Source organism: Anser anser (genome assembly GCF_964211835.1).
Source record: "Anser anser genome assembly, chromosome: 9".
Lineage (NCBI taxonomy): Eukaryota > Metazoa > Chordata > Aves > Anseriformes > Anatidae > Anser > Anser anser.
This window is the reverse complement of record NC_139729.1, coordinates 9771052-9781837: the sequence shown is the minus strand read 5'-3', so window position 1 is coordinate 9781837 and position 10786 is coordinate 9771052. Positions and strand designations below refer to the sequence as shown.

Sequence of the window (10786 nt, the reverse complement as noted above, 5' to 3'; positions counted from 1 at the left end):
GCCTTAGATTCTTGGCCAGTGTCATTCTTCCCTGACCCCTTGTCAGCCTGTTTGTCCAGCTGCTCCAGGTTCTAGACTAGGACTGTTAAGACTTCAGTAGTTTCTAAGTTCAGTTCTTTCCTACCTCATTCACTTTTCAGATCTTAATCTTTCTGTACAAGCTGTTTGTAGCACAACTTTCCCTGTGTACCTAGCCTGAGCCACCTCCTTGCTACCCTCTAATCTCTTTGTTCATCTGAACATTTGCACTTCCCAGGAATCATGCAGTAACCTATGCCTTACCTTCCAGTACAGCTCAATCTTCCTGAATTTAATTTCAGTGAACTACTTTTCTGTACTGCCTGGCTGTTAGAAAAGATCTTTCTCCTCTGCTCCTGAGGCTCTTACAATGGAAGGGATGTCTCTAAGGGTGAAAGTGTCCCAAAAGGTTGGATATAATGCTGTACCTACATCTCTAGCAAATGTAGGTACAGCATAACCAGTCTTCTCCCAGGAAGTAGGTGAAGACACACTGAAATCTGGTGACATCCAACTAGTCTGGCATGTACCATCAGAAGCAGCTCCAGTCACATCTCTTCATGCCTTGGCCCAACAGAGGAAATGATCATGCTGTCCCTCCACAAAACACTATGTAGGGTTGTGGACTTCCTGCGAGACAGTGAATTAGTCACCACCCTTCCTCTGCTTGCAACACCCTCTGTCTTGTAAATCGCCTGTCAGCGAGAGCATCCTGTATGAATGCAAGGGACAAGGGAATACCTAGGGTCCATGATCTAAGGGTCATGGTCTACAGAGCCTGTAATCTTCTGCTGGCTTAGGAGGCAGAAAAGGACTCCTCCTCACACAGCTTGGGCCTTTTCCAGATCCATCTCTCAGAACAAGCCATAGGATCACATTAGCTTTTCTAAAAGGGTAAGCAGCCTCAGATGGAAGAGAGAGTGAGCAGACCACTATAGGCAACATTTTCACTGATGTCAACCATTTCCTCTCCTCCACGAGTGCCAAACTGACACACTCAGTCTAAATAGACAGGGCCAGCAAACATCTGGTTGACACAAGAATCAGGAAGTCCTAGCCCACAAACAAAGTTTTTGCATTTTTACTTTAATGTGCTTTTAAGTACACCAAAGATAGCAGTGCAACAAATGAACTTAATCCATAATCCATAATTTAAAACCCAAATACGGATATGTTCATGGAATATCTTCAGTCCTGCAGTTATTCTGTAAAATAGATCAAATTAAAAATTGGCATCCATAATACCTTTTTTTCCACGGACAGGTCGTGAAGTACTTGATGAAGTCTTGGTATCCTTGCTACATAAGAAGTTCAATTTCCCACAGAAGCACGAAGAAATTTCACAGAATCACAGAATCGTCTAGGTTGGAAGAGACCTCCAAGATCATCTAGTCCAACCTCTGCCCTAACACTAACAAGTCCTCCGCTAAACCATATCACTAAGGGCTACATCTAAACGTCTTTTAAAGATCTCCAGGGATGGTGACTCAACCACCTCCCTGGGCAGCCCATTCCAATGCCTAACAACCCTTTCAGTAAAGAAGTTCTTCCTAACATCCAACCTAAAACTCCCCTGGTGCAACTTTAGCCCATTCCCCCTCGTCCTGTCACCAGGCACGTGGGAGAACAGACCAACCCCCACCTCTCTACAGCCTCCTTTAAGGTACCTATAGAGAGCGATGAGGTCGCCCCTGAGCCTCCTCTTCTCCAGGCTGAACAACCCCAGCTCCCTCAGCCGCTTCTCGTAAGACTTGTTCTCCAGACCCCTCACCAGCTTCGTTGCCCTTCTCTGGAAAGTATAGTTCAGTATAGTTCAGTGGGCAAAACTTGTATATCAGCCCTTGGGGAGCCTCTTTATGCATGTCTACAGGTTAAATTAAACCTGTGTTTAAAGTACCTCATCTATGAATTGCAAGCTGTTATTTCCTTCATTTGGGGAGGTTATGTGATGCTTTCTTTAATGTACATGAAGCTAATATAGTAAATTTGATGTAGACTATAGGCAGTTAGAAGAAATGAGAATATGGTACAGGCCTTCTGATCCTCAGCCTTATACCAGTTTATGACTCACTGACACTGAAAGAAAAAAAAAAAAGAACCATTGTGTTTCCCAGATAATTCTCTTTCCCCACTCAAGAGAGGAAACTGATCAGTCTGGCATTAGTGTGGACGAAACACTTCCATTACTTTAAAGTTTCTGGAGGGCTACCTCCCAAAGCATAAACTGAGTATAAAGCATCCCTTTCATAGTGATTGTCTTGATCTGCAACTGCCAAAATGACTTTATTCTCAAGAGCCAGTACTATTCACTTACTTTTGAGAGCTTTTTTGTTTGCTTTTGTTTTTTAATTTTATATAGCTGTTGGAGACAGAGGGAGGAGGAGAAAAAAGTTGCTCTCCCTTTAAGATTTAGTTTGAGTCCAGGTGGCTGGACTGAAGCATCTAGCACAGCTGTACTCCCAGAGCGAGAAAGATTTGGTATGTTCAAGAGTGACCCGAATCTCTGGTTTCAGGCGAGTGCTGAGTTTTTATCTTACATCACTCTAGTGAGATGAAAGCAGCACGTTTATAATGCTCGTCTGTTTGTATGTAGGATTAACAATATGAAATACTTTCAATTCAACTTTGTAGGAATAGTGAATATTGTACTTTTCAAAAGAAGGTGTCTACAGAGGAAAGTAGTTGTGATAACAGAAGAAAGCAATACATCTGTGAAAGAATTTGAGCAGGCAGAGAGAGGCCTAGAGAGTTTAGCTTTAAACACAGGCATGCAACGCCAAGTCTCCACAGGGGTAGAAGTCTAATAGAGGCAGCACTGGAGACCAGAACCAGCCACCATCCTCCTTCACTCTTATTTATTGACAAATACCAAGAACTGCCAGAGGCTCTCCTGATTCTCTCGTTTCAGAGGATTTCCGAGATGAGAACTTATTTCAAGGTAATGACTCTATTAGAAGATACCCCGAATAACTTCCTGTAAATTTTTTTTTGTAACCTCCATTTCCTGTACAGCATGCAATTAGTAGAAGGGTGGAAACTTCTGAACTCCCTAGGAGAGTTTGCTGTGTCTCCCATTTCAGCTTAATAAAATATAATCTGAGTTGCAGCATCTGTAAGATGGACCTGTTCCACAACCAGCTGTTCTAACTCAGGTTATTCAGAGGATGAGGAAGAAAATAGATTTGCAAGAGGGATGCTGAATTGATTTGATAAGAGTAGCATTGTTAGATCTTCGGGGTTTTAGAATATTTCCCCTTGTCAAAGTAGTTAATTGGAAGGAAGTGCTACTATTATGCTGACCAAATTCTCATTGTTCATTGCCACATTCTCTGCATCCATTATCTTTCTTAGCTACCTCAGGACTTTCACGACAGCATACTACTCTCTTCATTTGGAAAGCAGCTCTGTCAGAATTCAGGTGCTGTGGGGTGTTCCTCTGCCAAGGGTGCTGCATACCAGCCTCGGCACCTGAACGTGGCTCAGCTGTAAGTCACCAGAGCAGGGCTGCACGCTGTCCTGGCCCCACAGGAGCTGAGGACAGGGGTGGGCAGCTCACAGGCACACTGGAAGGCAGCAGAGATGTACAGAGTGGTGATCAGAACAAAAGTCACGGCTGCTGTCTGTTAAAGGCATGAGGAAAATGTACACAAGTCAAAACTGTAACTGAAATCGAGAAGCAGTGGGCATTAAGTTGTGCCTCATTTTTGCCACTGTACCAACTGGCGATAAACTCTAGAAATATCAATTTTTGCAAAATAGCCAAGTGCTTGCAGTTCCTGGGAAACGGGCAGCTTTCTGGAGTGGACGTACTACTGGCCACGGCAGTTAGGAGAGGTGATTATGGGGAAGCAGAGGGGGACTGCTGCACTCTTACTTTTGCCTGCACAGAACTCTAATTTAGCCCTTAAAGAGGGAGGATTCATTTAGTCAGGACCAAATTTATGAAAACAGTCCAGCCAATTAATAGCCTCACTTAACTAGATCCATCAAATGAAGGAAAAGGGAAAATCAGGGACAGAGAAGTGGGGAAAACTGAGAAAGATTGAGCAAAGTGCTTGCCAGTCCCGGAACTTTTCTATCTATTGCTAGTTAACTCCCCCTAATTATTTGCTGTTAATTACTGGCATAAAGACAACCTATCTAGTCCTGTCTAGAGACCCTCCAAGATCAGTCCATTGTGAAGAACTGAAGTTCACTCAGAAGGTTATTATTATTATTATTTTTAATAGCAAATTATGACTCTATCAGAGAGTTTAGTACAGGGTTGAAAAGACATTAAAAAAGCCAATCACTAGATATCTTCCTTTTTGGCTAACAGCTCAAACTAAAGGGAAATGAAACCTTATTCACTCTGAATGTAGAGGCATACAGTGCAATTTCTGTTAATTCTCACACACAAAAAAAATAATTTTTGACACGAAAAAGAAAAGCTAGGGAGCTGAATCCAGCATCACCAGCTGCCACAGGGATGTGTCTGATCACATGAGATTCATGCAGGAGTTGCTCTAAATGTGCATCAGAAACATCTACCCTTTTCCAGAGAGTAACCAAATGTTGCTTCAGCCCAATGTTCCTTCTGTTCAGCTGTTGCTTTTTAATTGCTCCTTGGTAAACTGCACAGATTTACATTGCTTACAATACATAAAAGAGAGGTTCACTAGCAAACAATCTATTTTCAGGAGGAAAAAACCCATGATGGGGGAGAATAGGGTTATGCATTTGTATATATGGAATGACATTAGAAACAGCTAGTAGGAAAAAAGCTTTTACTTCATTGCTGATCATTCCACTGTTCTCTTACCCTAGAATAATGCCTATATGAAAAATACGTCAAATATTTATATATTTTATTTATATATTTACTTACATTTTTAGCCTTAGCAGCTCCCTGAGTTTCACAGCTATAGATACAACCTGCACATTAAATACGTTCCTACAACATGACACTGAGACCTATTTTCCTGTTATTTCAGAATGACACAAGTGTAGTAGTCCAAAAGCAACATTTAACTAAGAAAATGTCTCTCAACTGCACGGGGTAAAAGAAAGGTCTTCAGGCACCACAGAAATGGCTGTGGATTACAAGACAGGGACTCCTTTCTTTATTTCCTGCTGTACACTTCCTGAAGGCATTTGCTGACAAGGAATTTGCAAATCTCGTCTTGTTAAAAACTGCAATGGTCCTTGGTATTACTCAGATATAATCATCTATGTACCTGCCCGAATACAGCTTAGGAACTGCCAATCTGCAGAGCTCAGAGTTTTTCTCCCTGTCTTTCTATCCATGCTCAAATAACCAGGCCTGCCTGCAGTAACCTTCTCCCCAGTATCCTTGCAGATGTTACCCGCCCCCTCCTCCCGAAGGTTGTCCTGGAGGGAACATGCAGTTCCAGGGTGACTCATACCCCACACACTATCCCTTACTCACTCAAATAGTTTCATTAAAGGCACTGGAACACAGTAGATAATCACTCATTTCATTGCGAGCCTGTTTCAGTACAAACACCTGAAAGAAGAGAATAAAGATCGAGACAAGGCACCTGTGATCATCTCCATGGGTAAGGGGCAGATCAGGTGGGATCCTTCTGAGGAAGGAAGAGCCTGTATGATCATGGCAGCCCTTATTCAAGCATTTACAGAAGTGCTCAGCGATGTCTACACCAAAGAACCAGTGCAAATACCTACAGACCCTTCCCCAGCAATGTTGACACTTGCTATTTTGCTTATTCAGAATCTCAGTTCTTTAAGAAAAAAGTGAAACCTCCCCAATCCACTCCCTTCTTTGAGGAACCAGGTAAGCACACAGAACACCGAGCTCTCCAGCTGACTGTGTGGGACCCTCAAGTGCGAGATTTATCACCCAAACTCTGTATTTTAATCCATCTTTAAATTATTTTTAAATTAGAGGCTTTACTTGGCTTGCTTCAGTTACCTGAGAAGTGCTATATGGTCCTACTTCTTGGAGAAGAAACTGCAAAACCACAGAATATAAAGGCCTTTAAGTGTGTAACGTAAAAAACATTTGAGGGAATGCAAGCACTGAACTTATTGGGGGTCAGAAGGTGGTAAAGAAACATCACGGAACAGAGAGAAGTAACAAGAGCTAAGCAAGAGGAAGAAGATATCAACAGAGAATGGAGGCAAGCCTGGCCAAAGAAAGATTAAGGTGACTACTGAAGAGCTATGCTGGGCAGAGACCAGCACCACCACGCTGGCAGGAGACGTACAGTGTCTCCAGTGCAAAGGACAGCATCCCCAAAGCTAATAGGAATTTTCAGTGCTGGAACAGTGAAACAGTTCATTTAAAGCCAACACATCAGGCACATTAATGTTTTTTTGTTGTTGTTCTTAATTCTTGGTAAAAGAGGATGAGTACGTTTTAATCAAATATTGAAAATACATTTGAATTTTCAGTTCATGGAAAAGGAGGCTCTCTGGAGTAGGGATCCTGTAGGAGTCCCACCGATCTAGCTAGGAAAGAGGTGTACAAGATGCCTAGCCTTATGAGTAGGCAGTTCTTAAAATGTACAAGCCAGGAAAGTGCAGTTAATAGTTTTGCATGTTATCAGATAAGTCAGAAAGAAAGGAGAAGAATTAATGGAAATGGTGATTTTCCCAAGAATTTTGCTTTTGCCAACATCTGGGGTTCTGCAAGATCCACAGCCACCCCCAACAAGACAGACCTAAAAATAAACCTACTATACAGTTGCTGATGAAGCAGGATCTGTCACCTCACCTTTGTCTTTACAGCCAGAGCTGCAAAGCTTCTGTTTTGTTGGGTTGTTCTTATTTAGACAGCTTGGTACGATGTTTGAAATCATACGAAAACTGAAGTAACATGACAATTGTTTTCTAAGCTTAGAAGTGTTAATTTCTTGTTAAGCTTGTTTGATTAACTAAGTAAATCCAGAGGACATGCTGACTTTGTCTCGTTTCCCCTCCCCCAAATGCATTTTACAAAACTCCAGTAGAGTCTTAACCAAAACAATGTGCTGATATGAGAAGCTGTCTGCATTCCTCTTTTGCAATTCACCTTACACTCTGCACGTTACTTGAAGATAAGCTCTTCTCGATGCCAAAAAACTCCAGCAAGAGGTGAAGGCTTCTTTGCAATGGGTAAAGTGCTGCACAATTTTGTCAAGTTATTCATTGCATTCTTGTTAGTGCATCCCCACCCTTAGTGTAATCCCTGCAGTCGCTCCTCTTCCAAGTGACCCCAGCAATAGTTAGGGGTGGGAATAGCCCACAAGCTTGACTATTAGATAATCAACATTAGATGCTGGTTTAACTTCTCTATTTTCACACTCATCCCTCCTTATGGAGAGGAACAGTCCTTTAATTAGGAACCTGCGACACGCCTGCTCCCTTTCCCCTGCCGGAGGCAATATTCAGGGGATTTAGCTCAGTTCTGGGAAAGTACCCTCATGTTCTGGGATCTTTTGAGTAGGAAAGGGAAGGGGAGTGAGTAGTAACATTTTTCTGCCTTTTCTATTTGTATTATATTCAGCTTTGTTCTAAAGAGAGGTAATCTCCACAAACAGCAAACTAAAAACATTTTAAGAATAGTGGAAGAAAAATGCTTTCTCCTAAATGTATTTATATGCATGCACACAACAGAACTGCAAAAGAAATACACATTGAAATTTGTGCTCCCAGACCAGCATAAGGAGCAGCAAATGCCTATATGGAGGCATGACAATGCAGGGAATCGATGTCTTCTGACACATTTCAATCCTCCCTTTTAACATAGACATTTTATGATTCTTTTCACAGAAGGTAGAGGTTCCCATCATCCCACTAATCTCATAGTCAGTGGTTCAGCAAAACAGAATTCAACTTCCAGAAAAGGGGTCAGCTAGAATCTCAGGACTTGTGATACTGATAAAGAAATCCATGAATGTCAGAAGAAAATCTGAAAAAAAAAAACACATTTGGAGAATGAACTACATTTACTCCTAAAGCAATTCTTTGGTATTTCCAAAAGAAGGCCCCACAGAGCTTGTGTGAAGACAGAATAAATGCAAACCAAAGAAAAAAATGTTGGTTCTGACAGATGATCCTATCAAACAGTAAGCTCTTAACCAATTGATACTTGTATAAAGAGATTTAGATAGGAATTAACAAGGTTGCATGTACAACTGAGGGACACAATTTCATCTGGTTTCTCTTGGCATCTCACCCCCAAAACACTTAGGCCCTTTTGAAATTCTCAGCTCCAATGCTATTGAAAGCTTTTCAGGGGAAGGATGGCAATGAGTACATAGAGTGCCCTGGACGGTAGGATCCTGGCCCCATTCTGGGGCTTACTACAATAATATTAATAAATATCACCACTGGAATTAACTGTTCATCTCTGTGTTCCTCTCACCTGAGAAACAGAGGTCTCATGCTTCACATTTAAAAAGGGCGATTAGCAGAAAACAATTTTAAGGCAGAATATAAAAATAAGGTGAAATCTTCAGGAGATGAGTACGTAGAAATGAAATGACATGGATAACAGCCTTGTGGAATGCAAGTCCTTCAGATGCTAATATATAATTGAATACAGTTCCACTGTTTCTACCTTTTTTCCAATGAATGCATGTAACTGGTGTGCCATGCAGACAACACTTTCAAACGAGCCATCAGATTCTGAATTATGACCTCGTGCAGTTATTTCTGTTATCTGAGAAAGATCAGAGCCATTAACTAATAAGTTGTGCAAATTTTAAAATATATGGAAATTAGAAAGATACCTTAAAACTAAATGTAGTGAAAAGCTAATGCTCTAAGTCTATAGCCATATTTCTTCTAGCCACTTCAAAAAAACTAATGGACAAAATCTGAGCCAGGGAAAGGCTGTAAGCAGCCCTGTCACCTGAACACAGCCACTTCTGCGGTGGAATCTAGACGCTGCTAAGACAAAGGAACACTTTTTTTTTTTTTTTTTTTAAATAGTGCTAGTTTTTCAGCTACTTTTGATCTAATTATTCAGTTGTTTGTTCTAGGAAAAAAAAATTCTCTGCAAACCACATAAGGAAACAACTGTAACTCAAATAATTTCTTCTGGGCCAGTTCAAGGGCTGCATCAGGAGAGCTGGGTGGCAGAGTATGAAACAGAATTTGCTCATTTCCTCCTTTATTAACCCACGAAGTAAGCTTAGAAATATTACTAGTTCTCGGTTAACATAGTTTAATCTCTCCCTCCTTTTAAAGTGTGCATGCTCTGTAAGCGTACAAAGCATCTCCTTAATATTTTAAAATATATACTACAAAAAAAATCTGTATGTATTAAAGCTGTGTTGGACAAGCTAATATTTTCCCTTGTATTACTTGGGAGCAGAGAGCTGTTGAAAGGAGTGTAATGAAAGTCACAAGGATAAAGAAGAGCAAATATTTACTAGATAAAGAGCCTGAATGTCACACTTCTTAATGCAAGAGGCATTGTGACATTGCTCATTTAATCTGGGCTCTGCTAATTGGTCTACTGCACAAGAAAAAAATCTTTGGGAGTCCTTCTGGGAATGTCTCACATCATTCCCTATCAGCTGTTGACATACAAATACTCTGGTAATGAAAATATTTTCATTCCTTCATAACAGCATTCCCTGTCCTGTTTAATCTTATTTTCTCTCTTTCTAAAAACAAGCTTCTGTGTGGGGTTTCTGCACTAACGGACCTGATGCCATATATCAAAAATGTCCTGCGCTCCTGTCAAACTCGCTAGGAGTCCACCCAAAAGAGTGAATGGGGAAAAAAACCACAAGGATTTATAGAAACAACATGGAATTTTAAACAACATTTGAAATTAATTTCTGCTCTGCATCATTTTGAAGGATTGTAAATGCAACTAGACTAGAACTAAGCCATACCTGCCTTAAGTCTCCATCCCTAGCAGTAAAGTAGCTGACTCAGGATCCAGCTCCATGCTACAAAGGGACAGGTTTGCAGGCTTCCAGAAACATTGCGAAGTATAATATTTTAGCCAACTCTATCACTTCTATGTATAGGAGTGCTGGGTAACAAGCAGCTGGAAACCCTGGGTGTCTTCCTGCACTCCAACCAGACTCTTCTCTGAAGTGTGGGCTCAGGCTCGCTAACCATGAGGACGTTAGTGATTTACTGCTGGAGATACATAAAATGGTGTTGAAAAGACTTCCAGCAACTCCTTCCGCACTCCCTGCTCTGCGTCTGAGAGAGCATCAGCTCTTCAGGGCAGACCCCTCTGCAGAGGCTGCACTGTCCTCTTTAACTGCAACAGCAATTTCTACCGGGACAATTTGCATTTCCAGTGCACTACTTTTAACCACTTAGAACCCCACTTTGTGCACAGGCACTTACCTCGGGAAATAGGATTGCATTCTGCTGTGCATGAAATCCACGCAGCAGAGTCATAACGATTGTGTCAGAAAAATCTCTTTTGGAAATGATTTCAAAGTGATTTCAAAAGCTGATACTTTCATATTGTGCTAGACCTTTGTGCAGGTAAACACCTTTACTTGCCCTAGGTAAACTCCACACCTAAAAGCTGCTCTTAAATTATTTGACTTGCTTTTATTTATATTTTTGTCTTTAGTACCGCAGCTGATCCAAACGCAAGGTCTGTGGTATGATGCAAGCTGCTGCCCCTCCCGCCCCCACCCCACTCCCAGGGGACCGCTGCCTCCACCCCCATCCTGCTGCCCAGGTTGTGGCATTCCTTTCTGCACCCTGTCACTGTCACACTCCCCTCCTGGAAGCAGGTGCAAGAAGATTAAAAACCCACTCATTCAGCTGGGATTTTCATCTG

At 41.5% G+C, this 10786-nt stretch overlaps 1 long non-coding RNA gene across 1 annotated transcript in view; it reads right to left on the bottom strand.

Moving 5' to 3' along the window:
* Positions 1–6002: 6002 nt before the first annotated feature.
* Positions 6003–10786, bottom strand: part of LOC310904498 — a 43355-nt gene continuing 38571 nt past the window's right edge. The window contains exon 3 of the long non-coding RNA XR_014588402.1: positions 6003–7930. This is a non-coding gene — a long non-coding RNA (uncharacterized lncRNA). The remainder of the gene's footprint in view (positions 7931–10786) is intronic.